We start from the raw sequence: 15,606 nt of genomic DNA, 5'->3' as shown, positions 1-15,606 counted from the left end.
TGGTGTTTCTTTTTTGGCATGTACTGGGTTAGACCAATACGTTTTGTAGTGCCTACCAACGATTCATCAATAGACATTGACTGGTTTGGGGTGTAGAATTGACGAAATAATCTATTCGCATGGTCAATCAGTGGTTGAAACCGGCCCAATGGGTTGTAATCAGGTTGGCCATGTTGAGGTATATTAGAAACATCTGTAATATGGAAAAATTTCAAAATGATTTCAAACCTGTTACGACTCATCAATTTTCTAAACCAGGTGGTTGATTGGGAGGACTTTTGGCTCCAGTAACTCTCAATTGTTGGTTTACAAATAAGGCCCATATTCAAAACAATGGCCAGAAACGCCTTCATTTCAGCGACTGTAACATTGGTCCAATCTTTTAGCCTACTATGTGGAGACAAACGGTTTACATGAGCTGCCAGATAGTTCGTAGCATACCTATTAGTCTCTAGTACTAATGTCGAAATCAATGTAGATGTTAGAAACAGGTTCAAGTATGTAATAGGTTTTGAATCTTGAGGGGGGCAGTGTTTTGGGCCTGGCAGTTCCGCGTATTGGAACGAGTGTTGGAAGCCAGAGTCCTCGTTCTCTATTATTTCGTCCCAGCTGCTTTCTGGGTCATCTTGTCGGGCCCTTGCCTCACCGATATCAATTGCAGGTAAACGTCTTCTTGGTTGACGTCTTCTGATAGGCCTGTGACATATTTCTCTCTGTGTGTTGACATTATTTATATCCTCCTCAGATGAAGAAAACTCGTCAATACATGAACCACGCCTAAGCGGAGTACTCGTCAAATTAGTTAGAGAGGGATTTGGAGTCCTATAGATACTCTCATCTTCACTATCATCTTATGTTGAAAAATTGCCTACATCTGGCCTAGGCGTAACAATTGGATTTGGAACTGTACACTTACCAGGACCTGCAGAAGTACTCGGTAGGTCTGGATTATACGTCGGATCTGCGTCAGAGTCATCCACAAAATCAGAGCTACTTGAATCGTTCAAACTATTGTCCGTATTACTATCCTCGTCTGAAAAGACGTTTATTCCCGATTCAACAACATTTTGGAACAGTGTCCCTTCACTTACCGGAGAACGTTGTCTCTTACTCATCCTGTTATTACCGAATGATTCAGAACGAACAAACTGCAGAAACGTACTGGAAACTAACACTAATGATCACTTCAAGTTCTGTAAATGGAAATCAAACACCTTTACAAAGTATTACTGTTCCTTTCATACCCAAACAATAACCACTGTGCTCATAAACACGCCATGCACACAACTGACTCAGAGCGCCAGCTGCTACGGCCACGACGCAATAGCCACTGCCATCAAAATATCGCTGATTTAATGTAACCTATACTCTACATAAAAATAATATAAACATAACAAATCAATATTATTATGAAAGTTCATATTGTCCAGAATGCATTAAAATGAACAAAATCAAAATCAGTGGAAACATCAATATCTAATAACCGAAAGTGTAGAGAGCCTATATATAGGCTCATGGCGGTTTACCGCCGCCCATGGCAAAGCCTATATATAGGCTCTTGGCGGTTTACCACCACCCATGACAAAGCCTATATATAGGCTCTTGGCGGTTTACCACCACTCATGGCAAAGCCTATATATAGGCTCTTGGCGGTAAAAGGGTTAATGAATTATGTGATAAAATTTGGAAAGAAGACTATTGATTTTTAACTATTAATCTAACTTCGAAGCCTAAAAATGGTAAATATCTGAATAAATTTTCTAATATAAATGCTGCTCAGTGGTCTGACAAATCTACTTGATAAAATATTTGTTACAATTCATTATCTTTACTTTTTATTTACATTATGAAAACAACTGAAAAACGGTAAATCTGTTCACGTTTTCACGTTCCACGTTCACGTTTTTACGTTCCACGTTCACGTTTTACGTTCCACGTTCACGTTTTACGTTCCACGTTCCGTTTTACGTTCCACGTTTCACGTTCACGTTCCACGTTCAGGTTTTTACGTTCCACGTTCACGTTTTTACGTTCCACGTTCACGTTTTACGTTCCACGTTCACGTTTTACGTTCCACGTTCACGTTTCAAAAATTTTCTAATTAAATGGTGAACGTAACTTCTGAAGAAGCGAAAAAAACTTGATCAAATCGAAAAGAAATTAATCAAAGAATTTTAAGAACAGATTCGAATTGATGAAAAAGAACAAGAATTTATTCAAAAAATTAATCAACCTGTAACTTCTGCAATTAAAAATGTTGAAGGTAAAATTGAAAACGTTTTAAGTGATAATCAAAATTTGATGAATTTGGATCCAGTTGTACGACAATTTGCTGATATTTCGATTCCAGAATCTGAAGTAGAAGAGTTTGAATTGCCAAAATTACCATCTTCAACACCTCGAATCATTGAAGAATCTACAATAGTTGAACCAATAAGTCCTAGAACAATGGATATAATAGTTGGTCCAATTGGTAGAAAGTTTCTTCCTAGAGTAAAAGATGATAAATTTGGTTTGTATTAGGATAAAAAAAGAACAGTTTTATGATTGGAAATTTGCCCGTGAATTTTGAACATAATAATATCATTATTAATGAAAAAACATATGAAGGAACTCAAGGTTTATGGAGATTATTACCAGACCATAACGCTCCAAAAGATAATTTATATCCTGAAGAAGATTTGAAAAAGTGTACAGACATTTTATGGGAATCTGACTCAATTTACAAAAATAATGATCCATCTACTAAGAAGCCTAAGTCAAGTAGAGGTAAAAAATATATGAAATTAATTAAACCAATTTGGGAAAAACGAATCGAAGGATCAGGTGTAAGAAAATACAGTGACAATAAGATTGAATACAGATATATCGACGATTTGACAAAGTTCGATGGAATTATTAATTATATTTATGCTCAAGAAAAGGCTGGAAACAACAATTTTTTGAACGAAAAGAAAGCGATTAAAGATTTTATTTCGAACAAACTTGATGAGGTGATTGAAAAACCTGATGGAATTAAATATTTAAAACGAATTTTGCCGGCAATAAGTTCATCTATGATTGAGGGTAGCGGACTTTTGAATGATTTTATCAACAATTTACCTTTTGAATTACACGTACCAACTTATCAGTATCTGGGGCCTGGCACAAAACTCGAAAAAAGACTAAAAAGAGGAGATCCTGGTGTGAATAAATTAGATAAAGCTGCAATGGAACACGATATTTTTTATGCAAAACATAGAGACACAAATTCCAGACATATAGCAGATAAAGTTTTGCAAGATAAGGCAATGGATAGATTTTTATCAAAAGATGCTAGTTTAGGTGAAAGATTTGTTGCGCTTCCAACAGCTGGAGCAATGTTTTTGAAGAGAAAACTAGGAATGGGAATCAAAGAGAACTTGAAATTTTAACTATATAAATGGAGGTGAACGTAAATTTCAGCAAAAATCAGAAAGAAAAAATAAAATCAGCTTTTAAGAAAAAAATACCCGTTAGTATTCAATTTAAAATAGATCAACTAAAAATAGGCGAAGATAAGATATTTTAACAAATAGACAATACAATAAACTCGAAAAACATAAGAAAAACAATAAAGGATCCAGAATAGAAATTTCTTATAATCAGTTGAAAGAACTTAAAAATGGTGGACTTTTGAAAGATTTATTAGATTTTGGAGAAAATATTCCAGTTGTTAAAAATGTTGTTCCTTATGTTCGTAAAGCTGCTCCAATCGTTAAAAAAGACGTGATTCCTATTGTTCGAAACATTTTAAATTGGTTAGATAAAGAGTTGGAAGATGTTACAGGATCTGGATTAGATGAAAAAACTTTGAATTACGTGAAATCAAACATTGAAAAAAATTTAAACCTTTAACATTCGGGGAATTGGAAGAAATCTGCAAAAATATTAAACATTTTTAGAGGAATCTTCATGAGAGATACATTACCTGAAAAAGTTAAGAAATTTGAATGTGGAATTGTGAATTTAGACTCGATTATGGGAAGTGGAACGAATTGGATTTGCTATTATAAAAATGACAAGAATGCATGTTATTTTGATTCGTATGGAAGAATTGAGGACAAACCACCTATAGAATTGATCCAATATTTGAAAAAATCAAGCGTCTACTACAATGATTCTCAGATTCAAGATTATAAAGATCCCCCAATTTGTGGTTATACAGTATATGTGTTTTTGTTTTGAAGGAACTGAGTAATGGTAAAGATTTTAAAGAAGTTGTTAACAAATTATTACTTAATCAATATGGATTCACAAAATATTTTTGAAGTATTATTAAAACAGAAAGTATTCAATATGTAGATAATAGTTTAAATTTTGATAGTTTGAGAAATGAGTTTGATAACAAGTTAGAAAATTTATTACAAAACCTTCCAGATTCAGATATGTTTGCTGTTGAGATTGAAGATTTTAAAGCAGAATATGATAACAAACTTGCAAATTTCATGAGTTTCAAATGAAGTTGCTGATAAAATAAAACATTGGAAAAAGAAGTTGGTGATGGTGTAAAAAAATTATTTACCAATTCAATGTCTCATATCGATAAAGCTGATAAAATTACTGAAGCGATCAAAGTTGAAAAGAATTATGTAAGTTTGGATAATAAAAAAAGAATTGTCAGTGTTCGACCTGGTATTGACAAACATGATGTTGTTGTTAAAGAACAAATTTTGAAACCTCTAAAATTATCAGAAAACATCAAAATTGTTGATGTACATGATCCGTATGTTAAAAATGCTTTAGATTTTAAAGGAAAAAGACTTAGCAGCGTTAGTAAGGGAATTTATCCGTTTGATGTTGTAATGATTCAATTCGAAGATCATATTAAAATGTTTGATAAACTAAAACAAAATTATGAGAATCATAAACAGCATGTTAAAGATTTTACAACAGAAGTCTATGACAAGTTAGAAGTCTATGAAAAACTTTAAGAAAGAAGTAAAAGATCAGTAGACGATGTTGGTGAAATTGCTGAAAAAGTTATACAATTTGAGCAATATTATAATTCATTTACAGATTCTGTTAATGAGCAGTTGAGAGAAATTGCGCAAAGTTATCATACATATGAAGATAAACATCATGAAAATGTCGAAAAAAATCGTGAATTGCTTCAAAGTATAGTTGATAAACAATCAATAAATCTTGATAAGGTAAATAAACTAGAAGAAAACTTTAATAAATTTAAAGAAGATGTTAATAAAACTTTTGAAAATATTGATAACAGATTTAATGGATTAGATGGTTATGATGACAAAATTTTTCCTTTTTAAATGGCGCTCATACATTGTGTGAGGTGTAAGGCAAAAACTGAAACAAATGATATAAAATACTATGCAAATATCAATGGAGTTAAAAAGTTTCTGGAAAATGTGCTGAATGTAACGCTAAAAAGAGCCAATTTATAAAAACTTGATTTTGAAATTTTTTCTTAATAAATAGAGATGGCAGCACATTACAGTGCTTTCGATCTTTTTATAATGCAACACGAAAGAGATTTGAAAAAAGAACATTGGGATGATATTTCTCAAAAATATGAATTATCCGAAGATATGATGAGATTATACGTAAACAAATTGAATTGGTATAACATTGCTAAATATCAAACTTTATCATCAGAGTTCATTCAAGAAAATATACATTATCAATTAAAAGATCATATGTCTGTTCTTTGTCTCTATCAACACTTGAGTATAAAGTTTTTGGATGAAAATAAAGATACAGTTGATTGGAACAATATTATAGATAGTGGTTACTATCCTGTGCAGATTTTATTGAAATATGTGGCCGAAATTGCAAAATTTAAGGAAGAGAATCCCGAATATGACGAAGTAGATTATTAAAAATGACTAAAATTTATATCTTTTCTTATCGTCATATACATGATTAAAATTTTCGTAAAAAAATTTCTAAATTTTCTCTTATTAAATGGCGGACTACAAAAAGTATTCAGGCGATATTGAAAGAGCGGAGTTTAAAAATTTCTATCCAATTAGTAAACAACATTTGAATGAACCGAATAAAAGAACTGAGTTTAATATTGATTTTGGAGATAATTTTTGCTCGTCTAACTTCCAGTTTTATATTTCTGGAACTTTAACAAAACAAGATGGTCAAGCGTATCTTGGAACTGATAATGTTAGATTAATCGATAATTTTATACAGTTTTTATTTTCTAAGATTGAAGTAAGAAAACACAATAAATTGATAGAAGAAGTCGAAAACTGTGGCCAATTAAGCACAATTAAAGGAACTATTTCGTATTCAAAAAGTGATGTTATTTCTCAATCTTCTAATGGCTTTGAATCAGATTTTAAATTTGATGTTTTTGAAGCAGCTGGAAATTTATCTCATTTTGGATTAGGATTTTTTGAAAATGTTACTATTCCGATCTATAAAGGAGGATTTTATCTAAGTTTTATAAGAGCAGAAGACGATGATGTGATTCTGAAGATTGCAACTGGAAATGTTATGCCTGTTGATGGAAAAATAACAATTACAGATTTTTTTATTGGAGTTCCAATGATTGATTATAAAACCACGAGTAAAATTAGATTGATTGATGAAATTACAAAAAGGCAAAACATTATGTTTAATTTTCTAGATTGGCAATGTATTGAACAAAAAGGTATTTCCGGAACAACTTATTCGTTCGATATTACAAATATTTATAGAAATATCTTCAATCCCAAGTTCGTTATCATAGGTTTTCAAACAGATAGACAGAATAATCAAGAAAAAAATCCTTCAAAGTTTGATAGTTTGGATGTAAAAAATATCAGAGTAAAATTGAACGGTTCTTATTATCCAGATGAATTACAAAATTTAAAACATTTCAGGAGGTCTTTTCAGAATCATGTATCGGATGTATCAAGATTTTAAGAAAGTTTACTGTAATAATAAGGAAATGTATTACAATCCTAAAGAATTTTTTAGCGAATAGACCTATTTATGTCATTGATACAACAAAGAGTTTGACAAATATTTCTGGTTCAAAGAACGATATAATTATCAATATGGATTTTCAAAAAGCTGTTACAAACGCGATTTGTTATGTGGTTGTGGTTTCTGAGAAATTTTTAGCCTATGATGTGATTAAGAACGATATTAGTGAAATTCAGTAAAAATCGCGTTATTTTCACTATTATTCATCGGATAATTTTAAAACTTTACAGAATTGTTAAAGACATTAATAAAAGTTCATTTTAAATTGCATTAAAAAATTTTTGAAAAATAGGGATGATATTAGGAAAAAACTATTTCAAGGTCATGGACCGGAAGTGGTGATTTAAAAAAATTCTTTAATATTTACTTATCCTATATACTAAATTTCATCAAAAAAGCTCCAATAGTTCTCTAGATATAAGAGTTTAAAGATAAGGGATGATTGGGGTAGATTTAGAAAATTTTGTTATTTTCATGAAATTTTAAGTTGAACTCGCTTGTTTATGAAGTTTCAGTTTTTTCTGATAATTTTTTATATTTTTTTATGAACATTAAGAAATATGGGATGATTTCACCCTTATGGATAAGTTAAGTCGAAAGAGTTAAGTATTTACTATATGTGTACCTAATTTCATTAATATCGGGTAAGTAGTTTTTGAACAACAAGGTTTGAAATAAATATTGATATTCACTCATTTAATATACATTCTCACTTATAATACCTCTAGGGAATTGAGACATTTCATTTTAACATGTTGGTAACACTACATCTCGTCTTCATCTAGAATTTTCCTTCTTGCTGGGCGTTGGCCACGTATAGCTAGCCATGTGTGATCCTCCTCTCTTTTAACGAAATTTAACAAGATATATCATCATTTAGAAGATTCTAATGTATTTGCAAGTTGAAGAAAGAAGAAATGGACCTTATATGAAGTAAGAAGATTGTGTGATGTTCTGTGTTTCTTGTTAAAAGTGAAGTGAAGTGTTTCACTGGGCGTTGTCCTTCATATTTTATAAGTTTCTATTATATTTATGATTCGAAGAAAGACATTACAAGAAGATTGTGAATTTGTTTAAACATTATAAACTGTGATAAAAACATTGTGTGAAAATAGTGATGTAAAGTGTTCATTTGTAATACAGAATTAAGTGTTTTTACAGTGATTTCATTGTCGCACACGGCGTGAGCAAACCAAGGTCATTGTGGTGTGAGCAAAGCAAGGTCATTGTTCACGGCGTGAGCAAACCAAGGTCAAGCGTTAGTGACACAAACGCCTCTCACATGTTTCAATAAAATGAGATTCGAGGTCAAGCGTTAGTGGTACAAACGCTCTCAGCTGAAAAGCAGACGTCACAAATCTAGAGTTGATTGAAATAAAACATATGATACCTTTCTTCTTCTCCATTTCCCAATTTCTTAGATGTTAAGTAGATATCGCAAAAACACGCACACTAACAACACTCATTTTGTATGTCTTTAACAATAATTAATGATGTTCATATTGTTCATGAACATTCCTTCTAAAACTTCAAAAATATACTCTTTCGCTGATGAAAAATCTCGATTTCTTCCGGAATAATCTTTGTAATCGTAGACAAAATATCCTGAATAGTTGAATAATAAAATAAAATCATTTCTTTTTATCTCGGTAGTTGAAATATAAACATAAACATTTGCGCTGAAAAATTTATATCTCGGCAGACTTAGTTCCATAATCTCCATTTATAACAAAAAATCTTTCTATATAAATGAATGAAGAGTATAATGCCAACTGTTATAAGTGTTATAATAGAGGAGAAATTATTGATAAAAGATATTTAGTTTGTAAAGATTGTAATTTAATTTTGTACGAAAGACCTAAATCTAAGAAATTTCGAAATAAACTAACACATTTGAATAATCTTCTTAAAAACTTGCAATATGGAAGTAAAAAACAAACAAAATTTGTTACAGAATTTAGAAAACAGAATAAACATTTTTACTTATCTCTTATAACCCTTAAAAAATTATTTTCCTTTTAAAAGAATACATTACGTTTGTAGGTATCGATACACACGTTTATTATGAGAAGATTTTACCTATAATCTTTCACTATTCGGATATTGAATTTGATTACGATTTTAAGCCTGAAATATTTGATGATTTTATAGTACATTTGGAGAAATTAAATGAAGAACCTCGTGAAAAGAATGCGGTTTTACTCACATTCTCCCCGAATACTCCCCGAGAGAGGGGATGACTCTTTGCATGTGAACACGTGTTTCATCGGCTCTTACTTTTATGTCTAATTTTCACGTACTTTTTCGTCACAGTATTTATTTAAAGTTATATAAGTTTTTTAAAGCATTTTCTTCCACTTCGTTTTAGTGTAATAGTTTGCGGGTAAACTGCCGAAGAGTTTTATTATTTTATAAAAAAAGATTTTATTTTTCGGTCGCCCACCGCATCTGAGGTCGGGAGCGAAGGGCAAACCCGTTTCCCTTATCTACAAACTGATAAGAGTAAACCTACCTTCCAGCGCTCATTATCAGCGTCATCAGCGATAACTTCGACCGGATCCACAACAATGGCAAGCTCTGATAAAAACACGGGAGGTCTCGATTCGGTATCTGTGGAGAGTTGCGTCAATTCTTATCTGTCGAGCGGCGGGTGTAATCACTGAGCTTGTTCAGCGCCTCGGAGACAAAATAAAGGACATTGTGGAGGTGGCGGTACGAGCTGCGTTAGCTACCTTCCAAGAAGAGTTGAAGAGGCTGCATGACGAGTTGGTCACCGTGACAGCAAGAGTAGGCGAGCTGGAGGATCGAGTGCTGGACAAGACGGACGATCTTGAACAATATCAAAGGCGGGATAACCTGAGAATCTTTGGCATACAGGAGACCAAGGGCGAAGACACGGAACAAGCTGGTAGTCGAGTTGTGTCGGGAGAAGCTGGGAGTGGAGTTGTCCGATGCGGCGATTCACCGGAGTCATCGCATCGGTCAACAGTCCAGGCAAAACAGTGAAGGGAAGCAGCTGCCTCGCCCTATTATTGTGAGGGTTTTACCACCTACCGGCAGCGCCAGCAAGTGTAATGCTTCGAAGAAGAAGTTAAAGGGCTCAGGAGTTACCATCCGCGAAGATCTGACCGCACGCAGGATGGAGGTGTTCCGGGCGGCAGTAGCTCAGCACGGGCCGAGGAACACTTGGACGCTGGATGGTCGTGTTCTGTGGGTTGATCGGGGCGGCAGGAAAGGTGTTGGTACTCGGCTGGCGGACCTCGCATCGAACTCAACAGGCACCAAGTAAATCGTTTGTTGTATCTATCAAGTTATTTTAGTTTTCATTTCTTTGTTCCTTTTATTACTTTTGGTTCATAAAATTATTTATATAAATATTACCTTATTTTTTTTTTTTTTTTTTTAGAATATGAGTATAATTTAATTTTACATATACACATTTTATTTATTCCAAATAAACTTTAAAAAGGAATATCATAATATAACTATTTCGTTTAATAGTACAAATAATTTCTGTAAATGCTACAATTAATAATCAGTCTATATTATATGTTTAGTTCCAATATTATTTTATTAATATAAATTTTTATTTTGTTATTAAATAGTACTTCTACTAATGAAATAGTCTAAGTATTCCGTTTATCTAAACACGTACTATCATAAAATCGTATAATAATTGTTATTTATATTAGGCTATTCTATCCAAGTTTACAGTAAAATAATATTTTTTGCAATAGATTTCCACCATTTACTATTTCTGTTTTACTAGAATAATAAAATATTGTATTTATATAATATATTTATTTCATAAATATGACTTTTATTTCGTTACACAATATTATTCTTTAAAACATTCAGAACAATAATTTTTTATACAAAACTATAATATTTTCTATTAAATCTCACATAACAATCAATAGTCATAATATATATACAAGTTTGTGGTAAATTGTAAATAATATTAGGTACTTATATCTAATGGTTAGTTATTGATTTTTTTATATTGTGAGGTTTCTTTTTTTTAAGTAAGTGGAAGTCAACTGTGGTGTATTTATTTATACTACTATTTTAGCATTATTGATATGGTTTTGTTTATTTTAGTTGATTAGATTGTATTTTATTTGAGCTGATGGATCTACGTTGTGTTTACTGTATGTTACTTATGTGGTCATATATAGCCCTTTTTTCGAATAATGTTAGTTTTAAGTTTTGTAAATTAAAACTACACGGTGAAGTTGGAAATGTGTGTTGTGTGTTGCATGAAAGGGTTGTCTGCAGTGACGCAGCCACGGTCTGTCGGTCGCGCGGCCCGCGGGGCCTCGCGGCGTGTTGTGGTGCTGGCGTCTGACGGTGCTGCCCCGAGCCAGCGCGTGCTTCCGTCAGCCCTCCTCCCAGATCTTCTCTGCCAATCTCTCACTCCTTTCTCAAACTTCTTAAAGGCAGCTCATGTCAATGCACAATCTCTTTATGGCCACATTGATGAATTTCGTTCCATGTTTTCAACCATCTCCTGTTGACATTATTCTAATTTCAGAAACCTGGCTGAAACCTCACTTAAGTGACAGAAGTGTCGAGCTTCCAGGTTTTAACCTGTACAGAAATGATCGCCTGCACAAAGGTGGGTGGCGGGGTAGCTGTGTACGTCAGGTCACACTTCCTTGTCTCTGTCCTGCTATATCATCCGATACATCCAGAGATGGACGGCCAGAATACATGTTTCTGGACGTCTGTGTTAATGGAACACACATTTTAATTGCTGTTTGTTACAGAGCTCCTCACCTGGGCTACATGGCTGAGTTTGAACATGATCTTCTGGGTTTTTTGGCTCACTACAGTCATGTTATTGTGATGGGAGATTTTAATACTGATTTACTTGGACCAATTACTTATGACCAAAACTTTTTTAACTAATATGTTTTACTCGTGTAACATGACCCTACTTCCTCTGCAAGCCACTCACCACACTGAGACTGCCGACACCTGGCTTGATATCATTGCTGTCTGTGACCAAACCCTGGTTGCGCAACCACGGGCAACTTCCTGCTCCTGGCCTTTGTCCAAACATGACCTTATTTTTTCTTGCTTATAAACTAAGAACTCCCAAGATCGAACCAAAAGTTATGTTTTATAGAAAACTACAAAAATATCAATCTTTATTCCCTGCTTATCGATGCTTCTATAACTCCATGGCATGAGGTCACATCGGCTGATAATGTGGACATTATGGTATCAAAATTTAATTCATTAATGAATGGCCTTCTTGATAAACAACGCTCCATTTGTTTCAAAAAGAGTAACTAAACAGCCTGCCCCATGGATCTCAGAATTTATTCGACACCTTCAGAAGCAAAGAGATAGAGCTTTCCTTAAGGCTAAGCGATCCAAGTTACGTGATGACTGGGCTGTATAAAAAAAATTAAGGAACAATGTGCAACAACAAATTAGAAATGCCAAGATCAGGTTTTTACTACTCTTCCCTGTCTAAAAAACAATCTAGCAGAATTTTTATGGTCAAAAACTGAAAGATCTTGGAGTTGGCAAGCCTAACACTTACTCCCCGGTTTCCCTTAATCTCGATGATATCAACAACTTCTTTGTTGAGATTCCTGTTGATCAGTCTGGGGCTCAGGAGTATGTCTCCGAGCTCGAAGGTGCTACTTTTGATAAACCTGAGTTTCAGTTCTCTTTCACTCCGGTAACAGAGACAGATGTGTTAAAGAGTCTATTATAAGATGTCCAGTAACGCAGTCGGGGTCGATGGCATTCCTATAAGGTTAATAAAAGATACTCTTCCAGTTACTCTTCCAACTATCACTGCTATTTTCAATAAATCTCTGGCTACTTCAATGTTCCCATTGACATGGAAGTCTGCTTTAGTTTCGCCCACTTCAGAAATGTTCCTCTCCACAAAATCCTTCACAATTCAGGCCAATAAGTATACTCCCTGCTTTATCAAAGTGTTTGGAGCGGATTGTTCATCAGCAATTTTCAATATACCTTGAAAGTAATAACATTTTATCAAATTTTCAATCTGGTTTTCGCTCCAACCACAGCACTACTACTGCACTTCTAAAAATAGTTGATGATATACGCCTTGGAATTGATAAGAGTCAGGTAACCATTTTAACCCTTTTCGACTTTTCAAAGGCTTTTGACTGTGTCTATTATCCCCATCTCCTCATCAAACTTAGGAAGGATGGTTTCTCTGATGGTAGTGTCAAGTGGGTTGAGTCTTATCTTTCGGGACGACGCCAGTGTGTCAGGTCGGGTGAGAAGCAGTCGAGATGGAGACCAGTCACTCGTGGTGTTCCGCAGGGTTCAGTCCTGGGGCCACTTTTATTTTCACTGTACATCAATGACATTACTACTCAAATTACTCATTCCAATTTTTCACTTATATGCAGATGACTTACAAATATACCGCCACTTTTCTATAAGGGACATACAAACTTGTGTGACTCTCATGAATTCCGATATTGACGCTGTTACTCACTGGACTTGGAAAACATGGACTAAAATTAAACGTAGACAAAACTCAGTGTATTATGATAGGTCATTCAAAGCTTGTTCGTAAAATTGACTTTACTACGGCTCCCAAATTAAAACTAAATGACCAAGATCTAGAATACTCTGAGAAAGTAAAGAATCTAGGACTTATTATTGACAAACACTTAAGATGGACTGAACAGGCTTCTTTGATATGTAATAGGGTCTTTGCCAGTGTTTCACAGCCTCAAGCGGCTGGCTTCATATCTACCACACCAGGTTAAAATAATGCTGATAAAGACTCTTGTACTGCCTCACTTCAACTACTGTGACATAGTCCATTAATGACATGACTGTGGAGCTTTCAAATAAACTCCAGCGTGCTCAGAACTTTTGCATTAGGTTCATTTTTAATCTCAGACGTGATGATCACGTAACGCCCTTCTTCAAACAATTATCTATATTAAAATTACAAGATCTTCGAGACTATCACTCACTCATTCTGTTGCACGCTCTTTTAAATACAAATTGTCCCAGTTATCTTTCAAACAACTTTCAATTTATGTCTGAAATAAGTGAACGAAGTACAAGGAGGGGTACATCCTTATTATCTATACCAATTCATCGAACAACTAACCCTTTAGTAAGTCGTTTACAGTTTCTGCCTGCCGATTGTGGAATGCCTTACCTATAAACATCAGAGCCATTGATAAGCGCGCTCGCTTTGGGGCGGAGGTCAGGGCCTTGATGCTGGGGGCTCAGGGGTATAGCGGTTGGCGGCTTTGGAATGTGTTACTTAAGGCAACTGAATGCAAGTTGAATGAATGAATGCATGCGTGTATGTCTTATTATAGTTTTGTAAATATTTATAAAGTTACATTAATTATAGATGTTGTTTTTTATTATTTTAAAGCTAAGATTCTTTTAACGTATAAGGTAAATAAATAGATTTATTTTTAGTTATACATGTATATGTATGTTAGTTTTTAATTTTTTTACGAGGTTAAGTGGTAGAGAGGACTTTATAGTCCTAACTTCGCCTCTAATAAAGACATTTTTCATTTCATTTCATTTCATTTCATTTCATTTCAATACTCGAGTGATTGTTAGCAAATTCCATCATTTCCGTTTATAAGTTTTAATTTATAGTTTATTCGTAGCAGACCAATAAATTGATTCTAAGGAGATTTTACATTAGAACAGCTCAAGAAAGTAGAAGCAAACAGCTATAGATTCGGTAATTATATATATATATATATATATATATATATAAATATATATATATATATATATATATATATATAAATATATATGTATAAGTAGATATTAATATATCACTCCTAGGACACTTTTCGGGACTATACGGTCTAAGGTCAATAAATAGATTTATGAAAATAAACAGTAAATCAGTTTTAGGGACTTTTAAAAATAAAATGAAAATATACCTTCTAAATGCCATTTTGAATCATTATAGTACAAATTCTTTGGGTGGAAGAAATTAATTTAAGGATGTGAATATGTTTAATCTTTTATAGGTATTTAATTTTAATTTCAAGTTAAATTTTATCAAATATAACAAAGTTCATGAATAATATTTTTCTAAATAAACAATTTTCTTACAAAATAGTCAAGGTTGTCTCAGTAATTAAAAATGAACTCCCCAAAATCTCTTCAGTTTCTAGCATTTAAAGAAGTAACCAAGGGAAAAAATTATAAAGAATTCTCTGAATTACCTAAACATTTTAAACAAAGTTTGATATTTTCCATAAATTAAAACGAAATCAGAGAACTTTTAAGTTCAAAGCAATTTATTATTGACAACTTAGATAGTATAAACATGCTAAATTTAATAAAAAATTAAATTAAGTAATAGAAAAATAAGAAAAATATTCAGATTTTTACAAAGTAAACTAAAACAACAACAATCTGACATTTTTCATCGATTTTATGCTAAATTTCACTGTTCATTTGTTAAATTATTAATAAACTCTCATCATGAACCAAGGAATAGATTCTTAATCAGTTTTTTAACAAGTCTTTGTAGACAACAAAATTTATCAAAGGAATTTATAAGAGATCACGCTTTTGGTGTTAATTGGAATGTAATATATAGAAAAAACGTTTACGTAACAGATATATTTTTTGTATGTAATTCTG

Source organism: Homalodisca vitripennis, chromosome 3, assembly GCF_021130785.1.
Source record: "Homalodisca vitripennis isolate AUS2020 chromosome 3, UT_GWSS_2.1, whole genome shotgun sequence".
Taxonomy (NCBI): Eukaryota; Metazoa; Arthropoda; class Insecta; order Hemiptera; family Cicadellidae; genus Homalodisca; species Homalodisca vitripennis.
The sequence above is the reverse complement of the archived record's forward strand: the minus strand, read 5'-3'. Positions refer to the sequence as shown.